This window comes from Sturnus vulgaris, chromosome 4 (genome assembly GCF_052056855.1).
Source record: "Sturnus vulgaris isolate bStuVul1 chromosome 4, bStuVul1.hap1, whole genome shotgun sequence".
In the NCBI taxonomy this organism is placed as follows: domain Eukaryota; kingdom Metazoa; phylum Chordata; class Aves; order Passeriformes; family Sturnidae; genus Sturnus; species Sturnus vulgaris.
Window position 1 is genome coordinate 14448573 of NC_142246.1, and position 18947 is coordinate 14467519.

General features: G+C 37.6%; 1 long non-coding RNA gene across 1 annotated transcript; it reads right to left on the minus strand.

Moving 5' to 3' along the window:
• Nucleotides 1–867: 867 nt before the first annotated feature.
• Nucleotides 868–18233, minus strand: LOC148223890 (uncharacterized). Its single transcript, XR_015803031.1, has 4 exons — nt 15380–18233; nt 14669–14737; nt 4215–4263; nt 868–2274 (listed from the first exon to the last, which is right to left on the minus strand). It is a non-coding gene; the product is annotated as an uncharacterized LOC148223890 (long non-coding RNA).
• Nucleotides 18234–18947: the final 714 nt, after the last annotated feature.

Sequence of the window (18947 nt, forward strand, 5' to 3'; positions counted from 1 at the left end):
CATATTATTTTCTTCAAAACTTAGAAGACTTATAAGTGACTCTTCATGTGAAGGCATTTCCATATTTTTCTTGTTTCCTTTCTCTGAACTTTTTCCAGTTCTCTACTACATTTTTTTAAGAAGAGGGGATACGAACTCTATAGGGATTTGTACAGTTTCTTTTGTTCTCTATTTCTTTTCTAATAATTCCTAACATTCAATTTACATTTTTATTGCTGCTGAGCATTAAATTGGTGGTTTCATAAGAACTATTCATTAAAATGCTGAGATCTCATTCCTAAGTGGTAACGTTCAATTCAGAGCCCATCACTCTACAGTTAAGATTGCTTTTTTCATGTGTATCACTTACATTAATCTACATTGAAGTGGTGAAACCAAAATTTGCAACACAGTCAAAACTTCAATTTCTGCAATAAAATAAATATTGTCAAAAATATAAAAACTGGCTCTTATTAAGAAATACTCATTTGATTTTATGTCACTGAAGAATTTTCCAATAATGACATCATGACAATGTAATATAAAGAGACCTCTATGCATCATTTTATACCACTCTGTTTGAGCAGTATCACTGTCTCAATATTCTAATGTGTCATCATGCTATCTTAGAGCCACAATTCCCTGAGATAAAGGAATAGAAGAAAATCCTACCTTTCATGAACAAAAATCAAGTAAATTTCAAGCTATCATGTGTATAAAAGTTACAAATGTGATACAGTTGCATGGTCAAGAACAACAGTAAACAGACTAAAAGAACTTAAGTATTTTTTCATTTTAATATCCTATTAAAACCTATTTCATGCTTTGAGAAGCATAGTTTTTTACTAGATAACAGAATTATGAGGGTGAACAAAGGACACGTATAGGTACTGTCAACCAAATTTATTTATAATGACAATGTATTATATATTTCTGAACTAGTCTAGAGGTAATCTAGTTGGTTTGGAAGTTTTTTTAAAGAAATCTGGAAATACTATCAAATTAATCATACCATCAACATTACACTAGTTCTTGAGGATTAAAAGATTTAGTACATTAAGGAAAACACTGAAAAGACCACAAAAATTTAGTAGCAAGGAATGTAGTGGTGAAGATTCAAATTTGGAGATTCCTATTTAAGACCTGATGGTGATATTATCTCATTATCCAAATGAGTGTTCTGCCCCATGGGCTCTCAGCTAGTCTAGGAAGCATTGCTCACAATCTCTCAAGGAGCTGTTCCACAATCAGAGACTGAGATCCTGATCTGAAGCACTCTGAGTTAGAAAAACAAAGCATGGAAACTACAAGAATTAGAGGAAAAAAACATTTTCTATGTTTCTATATTATGGCATGCATCTACAGATATGGACAATATTTTGTCTCTGTGACTCCTTCATTTTCTTTTGGACCAGGAATGTAAATACTATGATTTATAGGTGCTATTAGAAATTAGATATAATTCAAAACATACATAATTTTAAGAATTTTAGGGCAAATCTTAGTCTCATTAAAGTATGCACAACTTTCTAAAATGAAGCCCAAAAAGGATTGTTGGTTGTTTTAGAAACTCCTCATGTTCTAAGTCAAGTTCTTTGGACGTACCAATTTTACTGAAGAAAATTCAAAATAATTAATACTTTAAACTTATCTGGAGAATAAACTGTTTGTTTTCTATATCCTCCTAAGTGGTAAGCATTGTAAGATAATATATAGGCACATACCCAGTGTTCACAAAACCTTTTTTTTCCATATTTTCCCCGACATGGTAAGATCTGTTTTTACATCATGACAAAGAAAAGACATTTTAGATAATAATTATATGGCATGGCATATAATGTAAATCATCTTATTTCCATCCAACATTCATATATTATATCATCAGCATTGAATAGGATCTTATTCAGTACAAACACAAGAATTCATGTTTCAGATCTTATTTCTAGTAAAAGGCAGATTACCTCTTACCATCCTGTACTCTTCATTTTCATTTTATAAAAGAAGCCCTTATTTAATCTTGCTGTCAGTTTAATTATGAAGTGTGAACTGTCACAGTTCTAGTACATGTTGTGGTCCCTGCTCTGATTGCTTCGTGATTTGCACTTTTAATAGTGTATCACTGGAGAAAGTTTGGCATGAAGACCATTAAACCATGGCAAAGCATGCATTCACTCCCTGCTTTGGGACCCAGTGGTTGGTAAAAACTGAGCTTGATAGCCAGACAAATTAGTGAAGGCAAACACCTCCCATCTTTTTCACGCAGTAAGATCTTCCTTCTGGACACCTGTCAGTCACCTGAAAAAGGAGACACATGGCTTGCTGTATGGGGTAAGGAATATGGACTCCTGTCCATATTATCAGGATAAAATGTTGTTTTGGTGAGACTCTTTGCAGGGCAACAATCCCTCATAACTGCCCCACCCCAAGAGTCTTGTACGCTTCTGTTTGAACACCAAAGGGTAGAGATACATTAAATGACTTCTGCAACTACCTTGTTTGCAAGAGATGTCTTTAGCAAGTCAACCTGAAACTTGCTGTTGTAATATTTTCATCAACTGCTTTGTTGCTAGATACTTAGGTTGGTTAAGTGGGTAAATGTGAGAAACTTCTTGACTTTCATTTGCCCCAGGTATCTTATTATCTTAGATGGCTCCTGGTCCACCCAGCTGACCACTGCCTCTGTGGTGGGCTCATAAATCCCCATCAAACACTCAGGCACATATGCATAATCTGTAGAGCTCTTCTCTGATTAGTATGTACCTCCTGTTCTCTTGTGTCACTTCAGCTATCCTCCAAATTACAATGCAAGGGTACATTTAAACTCATAAAATGTTCTCAGCTATTTTCCCTCAGGATGGGAGGTTGTTTTGAGATCAGTTGATGTTGTTTTGAAATTTCCAGTGTTGGGCCGATGCAATAGCCCCATGGATTTTAGGTTTTGAATTTTCTGACCCTTCCAAGTAAACTAAACACCAAAAACTGGGAAGTGGGAGAAGCTTGGATGTGCAAAACCTCAAATATTCTTTTCCCCTTTGGATTTTGACAGAAGCTTTAGTAATTTTATATTTTGCCTGAATTGCTTCAGTGTCTATACAGTAGAGATAGTCAACAGGTAAAATAAACCTCTAACTTTATATTCAAGTCCCAGCTTTGTACTGAAGGTGCAAAAGCATTGTTAGCAAGAAAGCTGGGATATAATGCCTGATAGAGATACAGCACCCTGGAGATATGAAAATGATTCTGCTATAACATCTATATGTGATAGTAAATATGAACAGCACTGCTAGCTGTTGGGACTGGTGGGAAGGGTCAGTACTATTGCCTATTCCTCCCATTTCAAGAATCCTAAGGATTTGCATAATGGTATATTCCAAGTGGCAGAAAGACAAGGCTCAGTTGAAAGTGAATAGTCAGTTTCTACATAGTAAAAATATGTTCATCTTCAGATTTTAGAGAGGGACTTCACAGTCGCACAGCTCTAAGTGGTACCAACACCGTGCTCTCTAAAACCAAGTGAGGACACTCTTTCCTTTTTCCAGAAGATCCTGACCTTACTTGTGGAAGTAAACCTGTATTTCTGTGAAGTGAAAGTTTACTGCATTATTTTACAGCTTGAAATGACCTACCATATGGCTGTTGGGGATTTCATGAGCAAATTCCTTGCGTGGCTGTGGGAAGGTTTTACACAACATAGGAAATTACTTGTAAAGTATTTTGACAGAGATTCCAGATTTGTGAGTGCATCTTAAGGTCTATGTGACATTAGCTAGAATAGGCAGAAAAGTAAATTACTTTTTTCTATTATATATGCAAGTGTATAACTAAGGAATGACAAAAACTGTTTTTGCCTTTTGGGATGAAGAAAGAGAATTAATCTTTTACTTACCATGAGACAGTGTTACAGAGCTGAAGGGCACAGAAATATTAAATGTGTTAGGCAATAACTGCAAGCTAAAAATCATGTTGAAGCATATGCATGCACACATGATTTTCTATCTTAAAATTTACCTTGGTGCAAGATACATCTAAATAATACAAAGATATAATATCTCTAAATCTACACATAATAAATGGAGCACTTGGGTTTTATCTATTTGGATTTATGCACAACCCAAACACAACATTCCGGTGCTCTCTGCACCTGTTCCATAAAAACACAGTTCTTGGAACAAGATGCCCACAATTCATCGTTTCCATATTATGTGGAAAAGTTTAAAATAATAAAACAAACTTACCCAATTTTCAAATGGAGTACGCATATCATGGCTCATCTCCTAGGATGCACTGTAACAGACAAATTTGTCCTGGCAATTAAGTAACTCAAATTATTTTGGGCTTGGTGAAGAAAGCTTCAAAATTGTGGCACTTCTACATATCAAATTAAAAGACCTGTAGTTGAACATACTTTATATAGAGAGGAAAAAGCAGTTTCTATAGACAACTGCTGGAAAGCCAGGGCAATAGAGATCAAACCAGTCAGTGCCAAAACACAGAGCCATTTTCTACTGAACAGCAGCTAGGTAGGAGACAGCATCTTGAGAAGCAGTGAGGCCAGAAGCAATCCTGCCACAAGCACCATGGTGCCCCAAGCTTGCTGTCATTGTTCAAACACACCAGCTGTAATTGGGGTGGGGAGGGAAGAAGGACTGCATCTGTAGAAGGAAATCACTGCAGCACCTGTTTCCTTCCCTGATTTTGATCCCATTTACAGTTTGATAAGAAAACTGCCATGCTGCAATCTCATAGCATTCTATATGTACCAATCAAAAGGAAAAAAACCTCTAAAAATGAATTTTGAAAATAATTTATCAAGAAAATAAAGGCCACATAGAAGCAAGCTAATGTCACAAGTGTGTATTTTTAAAGCCTTTGTTTTGAGTTTACAAGTTTGGTCTCATTAAAACAAAACACTCTCTTACTTTTTTCCAGACAATGCAATTTCTAGATGAGATGAAGCACAAGCAAACAAAAAGTCTACGGTGGAGTGATTGGCCAGCTCAGTCCGTGCTCCAGGAGCATTCCTGTATTCCTCAGAGCTAAGAAGCTCTTGCACAGCAACATCTATGGACAAGGCTGTCTCCTGACTCTGGTAGTACCCAAGGCACCCTGCCAGCCAATAAACTGCCTGTGGTTATTTCTGTCAGCTCTCCTTGAGCCAGCTACTGGGTATACCCTGGGTAAGAGACCTTGCATCCCTTCAGCAAGCCCAGCACGCCGGGGCACTCCTGCTCACCTCCTCTGCATGAGCAGCCATCACAAGTAAGCCCTTTGCTTTCTGCATTGCTAGTCTGGGTCCCTACACAATGAGGAATGCTTCAAGTCTTGCTCTGTAAGGAGTTTCATGGCTGAGGATCAAGACTGATACCACCATGGTCAAGAGTCACACAGTGAAGCCTACAGAGTAAAATTAAAACTGACTTTGGCGTGAATAGTTTTAGGGCTTTCCTGAGAGCCATTCCTGAAGATCTAATAAAAACTACAAAAGTGCTTAACCCCTTTTTATCTCCAATGCAAAGCATATTTCTTCATTCACATACATATTTGCATATCACACTATATGTCATTGCAGGAAACAAATCAGCAAAACAATCCTACATTATTCTAATATGCACATTTCTTTCTCTGTGGAGTGGATAATTTAAAAAAAACCAAAAGACAGATGGGAAGTCATGCTTTGTTTATCACCTTCATGATAAGGTTTTCAGATGCTGTGGTGGTAAACTTATTTTGAATAGCAAGCATTTACTAGATCTTATTATTTTACAATTTCTGTGGGAGATTTCTTGTCACCTTGGAAATTATGTTTGTTTCTAGATAGAAAAATAAGCCTTATGCAGAGGTCTAAGTAATTTGAATATATGGCAAGCAGCATCTAAAACAAAACTCTAATATCAACATCCTCAAAAGTAGATTTTATGACTGTTAAATATACATGTTGCAAAAGATTAGATTTACTGGTTTGCTTATATTGTGTTAGTCATTTATAACATTTGGTGACTGAACAACATAAACTTATTTTATGGTTCTTTCATCCTTTCTCAAAAGGTTTGCAGGCTCCTAGTAAGGCAAATTCAACACATGGGTTTCTGGGACACAGGCACTGCACATACAAAGGTAGTATTTCTGATGGGCAACATTCTTTAAAGGTCTTTTCATGATCCATTAATTTTTGAATTACATAGCAGAATAGGCATTGTCAAGGGCTTAATTTCAGGTATATGTTGATCTTCTTTCCTTCAAGCTTTTATCCAAAAAGTAAGTAGGACTAAAAATAACACGTTCCCTTCAACTGACTCTGACAGATCTCACCGTAGAATTAACTGTTTTATTCTTTACATATCAAAGGTGGGCAGATGGGCCCATCCTTATCTATAAATAGAAACATACACAAAAAAATCACGATAGAAAAGAATAGTTCTAAGGCTTGCTTCATTCACAGCACAGTTACAAAAAACAATGCAATTGCCATGGAATAAAATTTACAGTAAGGAATGAAGTATGCAAATTAATGCTGCACAAAGATTAAGATTTAGAAAAAAAATTGATAAAACTTTTTACTGGACAAGTGACTTTCTGGGAGCCAGATTTCCAGGAAAGTGGCCTATCTCCACCTTGCCAAACCTAATCCAATCCAGGTAAACCAGAAGTAAGTTACTACTACTAGGTTATTTAGAGGTTGATGAGAAATCAGTCTCAGAGTCCACCTTACTTGAAAAGAACATTTGTGCTTTTACTCATGGTTCAAAAAAGATACCAAAAAAGAAACTGATGAGCATAATTATGGAAGTATTCTTACTCCCTAAGTGCTGTTCTCCTTAAGGACTGAAGTACAGATAAATTTCATAAGCCATCAAAAATCAATTTTATAGATAATAGCTCAGTGTTTAGAGTTGTTATTTATCTTTCTCTCATCTCTCTTTTTCATACAGCAACAAAAGAACCCAACCAAACAAAAAAACCCAACAGCCCTCAACAGGGAGAATCTGTTAGTAAGCTAAAGAAGTGGTGATAAAATTCTGACCTCGGGAGTTTTTGACACAAGGAGCAACTGTAAGCATTGCTGCTAAACAGAATTTGGCCGGGTGCTTGCAGTACAGTATTTCAAGCAAACCAGATCAGCTGCAATTAAGAGATCTGTTTTTTACTGACAGGGTGTGGCAATATGTAAGAAACTCACGGTATCCTGAGAGGGAGTTTCTTAACTTCCTTCTCATTACATTCAATGGTTTCTGTTTCACAACGAAAAAGTGTAAAAAAATGCTGACAATATTTACATTCAAATTTCTCTTGCAAATAATTATGGTCCTTAGCTAAGACGAAACCAACATAAACTTTAATATGACCACAATTTTTTTTAATTCTGAAAGAGCAGAACCCTCTTTTTCTTCCACATATTACCCTAGAGGCATTACCTGACAATGTGTAGTCAGATCTTGGTTTAGTGAAGTTCCCACAACATTTTCAGGCATTACAATTGATGGTAATGTTCTTGCCATAAGCATAATTGTAATCAAGAGATGAGATATCCATTGAGCCATTAATTTAAGTATAGTAATTCTTTTATCTTTTTTAGTAAAACTTACAAAACAAAGAGCATGGTTTTGTTAAGAATCAAAGCCAAACATAGCTGTTTGTTCCATACTGTTGTGGTTTGGCTCTCCAAAAGTGTTTCTTTGCATGTCAGCAAATCTGTGACAGGTTGAAAAATAAAAGAGAAGATTCATTATGAAGGTAAATTTTTCTGAAGTCCAAAAGATCATGTAATTTTCTTGAAACAAGCATAAACATGAAATTCTAGCGATAAATGGGAGAAAGCTGCCTAAACATACCCGGAAATATTTCAAATGGAAATCATGGATTCTAAGCTACCTCTGAAAATATCCAGTCATCGGTATACCATAAACGAACCAAATGCAGTCACTACAGGTCTTATTTTATCAGCATACTAGACAGATTCATTTCTTATATACAAGTTTTCAGTTTTCATTCACTAATTTTAAATGGATCTAATTAAATTATTTCAAAATTCGAATTTGTAGTTCAGTTACAAGATCAAGTTATTACTGCTTAATAAATGCCTTAGTCTTCAGCTGAGCATAGTAACAGATTGTGTGTTCATTCTTAGACTACAAGCATACATGCGAAAAAAAAATCTTTAAAACCTCTGTGAAATGGAGTTGTTTGATCTAATGATTTCTGCCTTGTGTTGGCAATGGGCTACTAGACTGCACACAAATTTGTCTCCACTGACATGTGGTAACCCATTAAGCCACTGTAACTCAATTTCATGTCTGACTACATAGAGAGAATTGAACTGATAGAGTTTGAGCAAAGCTTCATGTTGTCAAGGTGACTACGATTTTCCTAAGGTAATAGATACTTTTCCAAAATGGAGAACAGATTGAGCATTTCTCTGCTTAAAGGCTTTATACACACATAAATGTGAAACTGCCCATTTTAACAATACCAAGACAGTTAAAATGGTACATCTGGTATCATGTATTGCAGCAATGCTGATATGAACGTAGCTATTCTGGCATAGTTACTTCTATACAGATGAAAAACTACCTCACTATTAGGGATCTTCAGCCCTGTGTAATTATATCCAACTTTACAAACTGTAGCAGTTGTCAAATAGCTGGAATAGCATAGAAAAACACCCTTACCTGTTAATTAAGTAAGATAATTTTTAGATCCTTCTGTGATAATTTTCAGGTAGCATGTAATCTAGCTTTCTCAGCCACAGCCTGACACACTTAGAATTCTCTTTGTGTGTAAGGAAAGTGTAGAAGAGAAGCTGTTTCATTTGCAGATAGCAGGCAGACTGTACTGTTACAAATGCAGGAAAAACATGTGGAAGGTAACAGAGAAAAGTCAACTAATAGGCTTTGTCTGAATTCCAAAATACACAAATGAGTCACCTCCATGGAGCACACTATGACGACATGAACTAACTCTACAAGAAAGTGCTGACCTAGTGTGGGAAACAAGAATTGCCTCAGACTTGATTGCTGAAATTCTTGTTGTTTCAAGAATTGCATATTGACAGCTTAAGTTTTTGTCTGCATTGAAAGAGCCAGCATGTTTTTGTTGCTCTAAAACTAAGTCCAAATATTTATTTTGAATAAAAACTTAAAATAGTTCAATTTCCTGAAAGTATGGGGAAATGCACTACTGCTCTTATCTTCTAGAACAACAGCTAGTTGTTTGTGTTGTATGAAGACATGCATCTGTTTGAAGGCTGAATACTGGCACATTGCTGGCATAACATGTAGGACCTTTAAAGCAGGGCAGTAGTGTATCACTTGTCATTGTCTCTAGTGCCACTGCTAATCGCTTTTGAAATAATTCAATGCAATAGGCATTGAGGCCATCAATATTTTTCCCATTGCCACAATGTAGAGACCATTTGGATAATGATCACTGCCCCTGAAGAGCAATGACAGATTTCTGTGCCATCACGCTTTGTCCAGAAGCATTGCGTGCACTGTACATCATCTGGGGCTCTGAATGGCAGCAGGATAAAGATTACCAGCCCTCTGCTCACCTAGCAACCACTGGCAAGCAGTGTGGTTGAAGGACTGGGCCTTTTCAGAACAACAGAAAATCCACCAGGTGCTTTGGGGAAAAGAGAAGAAGCAGCTGGGGTTTCAGTCAAGCAAATATAAAGGGCTAGGATGGTCACCATCAGCTGTAGACTGCATTTATGTCAACATTAAGCTGCATGCAATATTACCCTTAAAAAACATTTCCCTTCCAGGTCATCTACTCTACTGCATGATGTCTTATATAAGTGTGGGAAGACTAGGAGAGATAACTTGTTTGTACCTACAGGTCTGATGATTTTCTGGCAGCCTAACAGTGAACAGGTAGCAGGAACAGCATCAGGGTCATGATAAGCAAAGGCCAATGTAGATTAACTTTATTCTCTTGAGGTGGTGTATGAAGTTTAGATTGGAGGTTGAAGATGTAGGAGCACCTCTTTGGACATCATGAGGAATTCTGCCAAAGTTCTTCCCGTCAGGAAGGAATTGCCCAAGAGCAGCCAAGATCCATAACAGACTAAAACACGGTTTCACTCAACTCACACTCAGAACTGTCCTTCAACAGGATTTTATACTCAAAGTTTCAAATCAGATGCAACATGGGAGCTGGACCTATCAGCCACTTAAAACTCACCTATGTAACTTCTATCAAACAGTGGCAAAAAGGGAGAGCTGGGGGCAGCTGGCTGCTCTTCTAGTCTGGGTGGATCATCAAAGGGGATCATTTAGGCTCTGTGATATCTAAATCATGGCCTATTTATTTTAAATTCCAATAAAGGGCTAATAGTGCCAATTACAGTAGCAGGGATAGTGATGTGGCTATTCACACACAAAGAACTTGGCAGAGACCAAACTCCACTTTCACATAGGTCAGCAGAAAAGAAAGAGTGTGCTGCACTTTGTCACATCTCATTTGGATTGCCTTCAAAATGCTGAGCTAGAGGCAAAAGATACCACAGTTCATTTCCAACTCCACATCTAATCCTCTCACCTTTAATTTATTTTAAAAGTTTAATCATAAGTTCATAAAGCTCAGATATCAATTTTTTAATAAAAAAAAATTAAGCACCTGCAGGTAAGGTTTTTAGGAAGTCGTGGTTGGCCCAAGCTTCATTATAAATAGGGACTCTCACAGTCCACCTTTCTGCAAATGCTACTGTGATAAAATGTAACTTTCATTCCCCCCTTTTGCTTCAGGGATGTGTCATTTACAGAAAATAAATAGAAGACTTCTATCGCAAAGAAACCATGCTCCACTTGGGGTCAGTGAAAAGCTGCACCTTCCTCTGGAGTTTCTGGCAGCACAGTAAATAACTTTTCTGCAGAAATTGTCACTAACTGCTAGAAACCTTAGTAGGAATAGTAAAAATACTTGATATATTCTTAGTATACAAATAATGTAATATTTGCAAATAAAGAAACCTTGCCAAATTTGGGGGTTTCAATTCACTGTTAGTCGATTAAAATGATGATATTAATAGTTCTTCAAAGATGTCAGCCAGCTTCGGAATGCCAGTTGCTGTAGTGTTCTTGAATTTCCAGAAGCCAAAAGTTTGACAAGACCTCTCTCTAAATGCACTTAAAGAAACTATATTATCAGAAGGATGAAAATTCTTTAGTAGACAAATGATGTGTTGGAGCATAGTAATAAATTGTTTTTACCACGGGAGGGAAGTGATCAGATATCTGCACTAGAACTTGCTCTCTTCAATATGTTCATAAATGATCTGGAAAAGGGAATTAATAATGAGATGGTAAAGTTTGCTGATGATACAAATTACTCAAAACAGTCAATACCTCAAAAGGTGTCATTATACTGAACACTGAGTGATTCAGCAACAAAAAATGCAGACATTATTTAATATCAATACATACAAAGTAATACACTTGGGGGAAGCCTAACTGTAAATACACAGAGACATATAACAAACAAATAAATAATTTAGTATCACTTCAGCAAGAATCTTAGACTCTTTGTTGAGAACTCTCTGAAAACATCTGTCCAGTGCTCACTGGCAGACAGAAAATGTAAACTGAATTAAAAACCATAATGTAAGAATGAAAAGACAAAATATTACACCATTGCATAAACCCAGACTGCATTCACATCCCAAACACTTCATCTAAGTCTGAATGATCCATATCCAAAGGTCTATTAGAAGTAGGAATGATGTATGCTAGACAACATAGATGAACAGCAGTATACTGTTTTAACTGCATGAGGGTGGATGAAAGTACTTTTCTACTTGAAAAGGAGATTAAAAAAAGAAATAATTGTATATAAAAGTGAATCTAACATAGCTAGTAAGTAAGAAACATTTGCTCACTATTCATTCTACCATAAAACTTAACAAGCACCAAGTATCATAATTTTAATTAAACAGAAATATTTTTCCACACAATTCACAGCCACACAGTATAGTCTATTGTTACAAGAAGGTTGTGGCTAACAAAAATATAAATGGGTTTAATCAGTAAGTGGAACAATCCATAGAGAAAGGGTTCAGCAAGGAATAATAAATATATGATGCACGTTATTTACAGTTTGAGTGTACATTGTGCACAACTGGAAAATGGGAAAAGCATCACTCTGTGCTTGTCATACTCTCACTCCTAAGAAACTGTTAAGAGACTGCACTCTATTCTGATTTAGGGTGGTCATTCTTGTCCTATTATTGAGACCCAAAAGCCACAAGTTTCACAATCTAATTATATCTGCCTTCAAGAAACAACTTAAATTTGACTTCTATTTTCGGCACCAGGCAGGAAAACCATTAATTCTCTTTTGCAATAAATAGGGGCTGAGCATTGCTGGCACAATGATTAACTCCTTCCTGCAGCAATTCTGCATATTCTGTACTGCTGCAGCAATCTCTTCTGACTGCAGATCGAACTTCGCTCCCTACTTACTCTTCTTCACCTGACTGTGTATCCTATTGATCTCTCATCTTTCTCGTTATTGTATTTATAATTTTCTACTTCCCTGATTCCTGCTATAAAGGAAACTTCTGTGTTCTCTTAGACACGCGACAGAATATTACATGTAACAGTCATATTGCATTGTATTTAAAAGCAACATAGCATTGTATTTAAAAGCAACATATCCAATTATTTTACATTCTGTGATACAATTTTATTTTCTGCGCTGGTTTTAATTCAGCATTGTCTCACTGAAAATTTCAGTGTGAAAAAGTACAAATAGTTTCCAGGATGTCATTCATAGATAGATATACAGACACATATATATGGGTAAATAATTTTCAATATCATATTCACCTAACTATTTATATCAACAGTTTTATTGATCAAATACTTACATGCATTTTTATGGCTAGGAAAATGAGGTTTTAATTATAAAATCAGTACCTGTGTGGGTACATGAATCCACAGTTCAAAATGGAAGAGCTCAGTGAGCTGCAGCATGCTCAAGCTCTAACAGCCCCTAAGGCAGGGCTGTTCCTCAGCACCAAGGAGAAGGAAAGGTGAACAAAATCAGTCCTGTCCACTTCTCTCCCCAAAGCAGGCTTATGCACAAATTAAATTGGAGGGAAAAAACAAAAACAAGAGCTATAGATAATGGCTGAGCTTTTTAATAGAGCTTATATGCTTCACTTCCACAACATTTTAATGAAATTTGAATGCCTAATTCTTCTGGGTTCTTTTAAAAACTCAGTCTGCATCACCAGATGCATAAACTATGACTGAATGCTGGTTTTTAACGTTTCCAAGTCACAAGGCAGAAGAATCATATTCTGTATTAATTATAAACTGCGTTTACAACAACTAAGTGAAGTGCAGGAAAGCCTGGATTAATGCAAAATACACAGGATGATTTGTAAGAGCCGTAGTTCCCAACTGGCCTTCAGAACACAGACAGCACGTGAATAAGCACCAGAAGGCTGTTATCAGAATAAATCAAAAATCCATTTCCAGAAACTTTAAAGCCTTTAAAATACTGATTTTACAGCAGTAGAAACAGTGATACAATAAATGCATATTTAGTGTTTACATCTTTTTGCACCAATGAATCCAAATCTGCTCTGCAAAGCCTGCATAGATATTTTGTCACAGCGCAGAAAGTCTGTGAGCAGCAATGGCCAAGAGGACGGGTTGGTGGCAGACACCTTGCAGAGTAGCAGCCCTCCAGAGATGCTCCAGGAACACAGGCAAGATGTTCTCTGAAGAACATCACCATAATTCAGGCTGACCTAGTTCAATTTACTCACTTTGAATAAACAACCTTAAAAGACAAAGGTTCTCTGACACATACATAAGAAAATGGTTCTTCTAAATTCTGTTAATCCTCTAGAGTTTGGGGGAAGCAAGGTGATTTTTAGGGTTGGAGGCTGTTATAACAAGGCCAGATGCAGAAACTAAATAGGGATCCCAGGCAGTGTACAAGTCTAATCTGTTTTATGTATTATTTTCAGCACATCTATTTTTTGAGGAATTGATTCTGATGGTTTGAATCAATGCTGTGTTAGCACACTCTGCTTCTTCATTTTGATAATTAATGGCAAGCTTCTCAAATGTTGGCTGAAAATTTTCCTAGGCATATTTGGTTTTTTTTTTAGCTTGGCTTCGTGAGAAAATGAAGCTTGCGTGCATCACACCGTCCCTCTGTCATGTTTATTCAGCTTCAAGTGAAATGAGCAGTGTAGTCATTTTTTAAGTAGGAAAATCTTACAACAGACCTATGCAAAATCCAGAATATCATGGAAGTCAGCTCCCAAAGTCATTAATTTTGCTGCCAGCAAAGATGAGTAGCAGTCGATTAAGTTCATGTGGTAGCAGCTGCTGACCATGCTGGACATGTCCAGGTTGGCCACCTTGCATGACTGCAGCTCCAGAACAGTATCTGCTGGGTCATTCCCAGTTGTTAGGCCTAGCAACAGCAGATAAAAGCCATGGAATGAAGGGGAGCTGGACTTAAGTAAGACATCTATTAGGACATAGAGACTGCTAACTACCAGGGAAGAGGGTACTTCAGTGGGATAAACACAAATGTCTTGTGCCCTAAAGAGACAAAGCCAGAGCAAACCAGTTCTCTTTCATTCTGCCATTCCAGGGAATGGTCTGCATCTGTTGGGTTTTCCCTTCACCTCTCTCAATCCATCTATCTCCAGTTTTCCAGCTGGACTTACCTTTGCTTGCAGCTTGTATGTACAAACCCCTACTGAGGTGCAAAGAGCTATAGATAGGTACTCAGCCACCTGGAAGACAACAGGTACAGGATAAGCCCCCAATTAAACATATACATATCATAAGCTAATACTATATGTGATGCAAAAATGACATATGATAAATCATAGAATAGATGGTTTATCACAGGTAAGGTGACATGCAATAAGCCAATATGTTTATTTACCTAAGCAAGTGCCAGTTCCACTTGTACACAACAAGCAGCACCTGAAAAGGTGTCTCTCAACTGGACACACAAAGAATACATAAGGGCTCATATTAGAGAGAGGCTGCCTTTTCTTCACATGCTTAAGAAGAAAACATGCTGATGTTGATGAAACAGCAGGTCTCTTTTCACAGCTTTGCAGGATGATAATAGGTGCCTGTTGACAGCTTGCTGAATGGAAAGGAGGATCTTTTTGAAGCACATGAGTACTTTCACATGCAGGTAACAGAGCACTTTAAAAGCAGAGACACCTGCCAGCACAGCCACCAGGCAGAACCCTGGCAGACCTGTTTCTCTCTTATGAGATGATGATATATAGCTTGGCTTCCAGAATCTCCTGAAATCCCCTTTCCACCCACTGCCCTTTGCAATTCAACACAACCAAAACAATAAGTAAATCTGTTGCATCCTCCCTCACTCATAGAGCAATGTTAGTAAAGTTTCTTACTTTTGCTTTGGAGGAGCAGGTTTTTTTTAACAAAAGCAGTTGTGCAGAAGGAAAGCCAGACTCGGTAGCAACGCTGCTGCAAGCACAACACACCCTTTGTTAGCTGCTGCACACAGCAAAGGCAGCACTCGGGAAGCCTGTGTGGCAGCGCTGCAACTCCATCAAGCATCCTGACTGGCAGCAGTCCTTTTTGAAAAAAGAAACAGTATATGTATCCTATAACTCTTACTGCAGCAAGAATAAGCTGTAATTCAGGATTTAAACCAGAACAGACAACCTGCTGTTTTGTGTGTGGCATAATGGTTGACCTGTTTACCATTGCTTACCACAGTGAGCTGGGTTATGCAAAAAAAAAAAACAAAACAAAACCATCAGAAAAACCAACCAACCAACCAACCAACCAAAAAACAAACAAAAAAACCTACCAAAAAAAAAAAAAAAAAAAAAACAAACAAAAATCTATCTTGAAGAAATTAAGCTACTAAGAATGCCAAAAAAGAGACTCTGCTGCCTCTCCCCCAAGCCCCAGTAAAGATATTGAGTTGTTTATATCAGATATCCCCAAATGATCATAATTATGATCTCAGATATGCCTAGACGTCGTAATGAACAGGAAAGAAAAAAGAGCTCAAAGTCCTTGCTACCCTGAAACTGTCTGATGCCTCAGCCAGACAGAAGATAACAGCTATATGAAAGAGAGGACTTCCCTCAGAGAAGGAGCCCAGTCTCTCCAAGGTCTCTGAGCTTTGTCTGCCCCTGAGGCTTCAGAGAAAAATGAAATTTAAAAAATCCAGAATTAACTGAGAGAATCAGCCTCTCGCCTTCTGCAGGCAGCCAGCTGTAGCCCTGAAGCATAAGCTTGAGTTTTTTAGTCATTATCTTAGAGCAGAGCTGGGTGTGTGAACATGTTGTGGTCAATGAGAGCTCTCTGTTCTCTTCAACAGTTTATAAAAAAGGGAGTGACAAAACACAAATATAAACTCACAGATGTAAAGATTGCACAGAACAAATGACCTCCACTGCCATCCACAGAGATGGCGCCAAGCCTCAGATCAAAGTGTATCCAATTGGATTAAATTCCTAGCAATGGCAAGCTTACCACCTACCTACACTGGGAAATTATTTCTACATGTAATCAGCCTCACTGTATCTTTATAGTGATTGAATTTTTCAAGCTTTGATTTCCAGCCATTGGTTCTTTTCTTGTTTGTTTCTGCAAGACTGAAATCCGTACTTGATTTAGTTGTTCTTTTGTTCCTAATACATTGGTAATGTCTTCTTATTGTCTTAAGCTCTACCGGCCAGTAATAATTCCTTATTACCTTTATCTTCTCCAAGAAGTCATTTACATCGTGTAGATTCAATTTTCATTCTCAGTTATGCCCCTCTTTTCCATACTTAACATTGATTTCTTGTTTAATTATCACCTTTGTGCTTTCTTTACTAGGCCAGCTTTCCTCTCCAAGGTAACTTACTCGTCTGCTCATTAAAGCATAGCCTTTAGAATACCCAGCAGGATTTCCTTGAGAAGTTCCACTTTCTATTAAAGCTTCCCCTTTTAGCATTCGGTTAGGGAAACAAATTGCTCTGATGAACTGGTCGATTTTATGTTTCACATAATTCTGCCTGGTGCCAAATCTTTGTTTCCACAAAGCAGAGATACTGCAGTATCTGAGAGGTTTTGGCGACCAACAGCCAACACTGCTTGGTGCATCACAAAGTCCAACACAGATTTATCTCATGCTTGATCCAGGCATTTCCATATTACAATATCCTTGAGAACTTCCTGAGATGAGATTATTTCTAGTGTTGTTTAGAAGTAGTTCTCATTCTTTTATTCTCATTTATTGATGGCAATACATTTTTTCCTCAGACATTGTGAACAAATCCTAGAAAGAGGTGCTCTCCATTGCATCAGAATTTGTCCATGTACTTGTACTAAATGCCCACCAGTCTACAGTCTGCTTTGCTGTTTGTGTAATGGACACAAAATGTGTGCCATATTCATGGTACACTAAAATTCCAAATTAATTACCCTCATTTAAAATTTCTGGGGGGTTGAAAATATCTTTAAAAGGTAATATGGAAATTTTACTCCCATTTAATACATTAATTAAAGTTATCATTGTTTTTCATCCTGTGAAATCTGCAAGTAAAATATATTGTGGAGAACTCAACTGCACAACTTGTATTGTGCAAGTAAAATGTCAGTGGTTTTGTTCGATGGTTGGTGGTTTTTTCAAGTTTTTTTGGGGGGGAGGGTTTTTTTTTGTTGTTGGTTTTGTTTGTTTGTTTGCTTTTATTATTATTTTTTATTCTGGTACTTGGACTGCAAAATCAAATAAGAGTAGCAATGAATATTGATCCAGGTTTTATTACCCAGTACATCAAACATTATACCCAAGCTGCTTTTGTTAAAAACACTGTGGTACTTGAAAATATTTTTAGATATTTCCTGGCTCCTCTAAAACAAAACAAATAGATTCCTTGTCCCATCACAAGTTACTACATTGCATAGATGAATTTATATGAGGTACAAAAAAAAAAGAATAAAAAGGCCCAAGTTCCATTTTAATGCTAAAAGCATTAAGGTAAGTACCTTTTTTAGAAAAAAATTAAATTTGCATAGCTACACTTACTCACCAACACCACCAAATGGAGCCATTCAAGTCATGACTAATCCCTTCACTCCAGGCAAGTTCATTCACATCAAAGGAAAGAAACCAAGCATAAAGACCTTGTATGTCATAAGGATCACACTGGAGCTGGGCAAGCACATTTTCTTTTCAAATTTTGGGGAATTTCTCTTTACTTTTGCATTTGTGAACCAATGAGAGGAGAGGAGAGGAGAGGAGAGGAGAGGAGAGGAGAGGAGAGGAGAGGAGAGGAGAGGAGAGGAGAGGAGAGGAGAGGAGAGGAGAGGAGAGGAGAGGAGAGGAGAGGAGAGGAGAGGAGAGGAGAGGAGAGGAGAGGAGAGGAGAGGAGAGGAGAGGAGAGGAGAGGAGAGGAGAGGAGAGGAGAGGAGAGGAGAGGAGAGGAGAGGAGAGGAGAGGAGAGGAGAGGAGAGGAGAGGAGAGGAGAGGAGAGGAGAGGAGAGGAGAGGAGAGGAGAGGAGAGGAGAGGAGAGGAGAGGAGAGGAGAGCCCCAAGGAGGTATCACACCTGTAGTCCCTAGTCTAAGAAACATCAGAAGTATATTAAACAAAAATATCATTATGGCAAGATGTGAGTTTGAAGGAACTCCAGAATACGCTGTGGCTTGTTACAGCCTCCTCCTGAGGGCACAGCTCAGGGTTGGGAGCAACACAAGTCCAGCTCTCTAAAAGAAGGAAAGAACTAAAACCAAATCTCCCATAATGAGGGTGAAGGCTGAAGTCATTGGGCTTTAGGGTAAAACCCTTCTCTTCCAGAAGCTTTGTGAACTTCTATTCCTTGTTCTCATTATATGTAGTCAAAAAGTAAATAGTATTATTGAGGGTAAAGGGATCACAAGCCAGACTAGTGCCCTTGCAGGAATGTAAGCAGACAGTGTTGTGGGCTTCCTCAGTATGTCTGCAGCCAGCAAACAA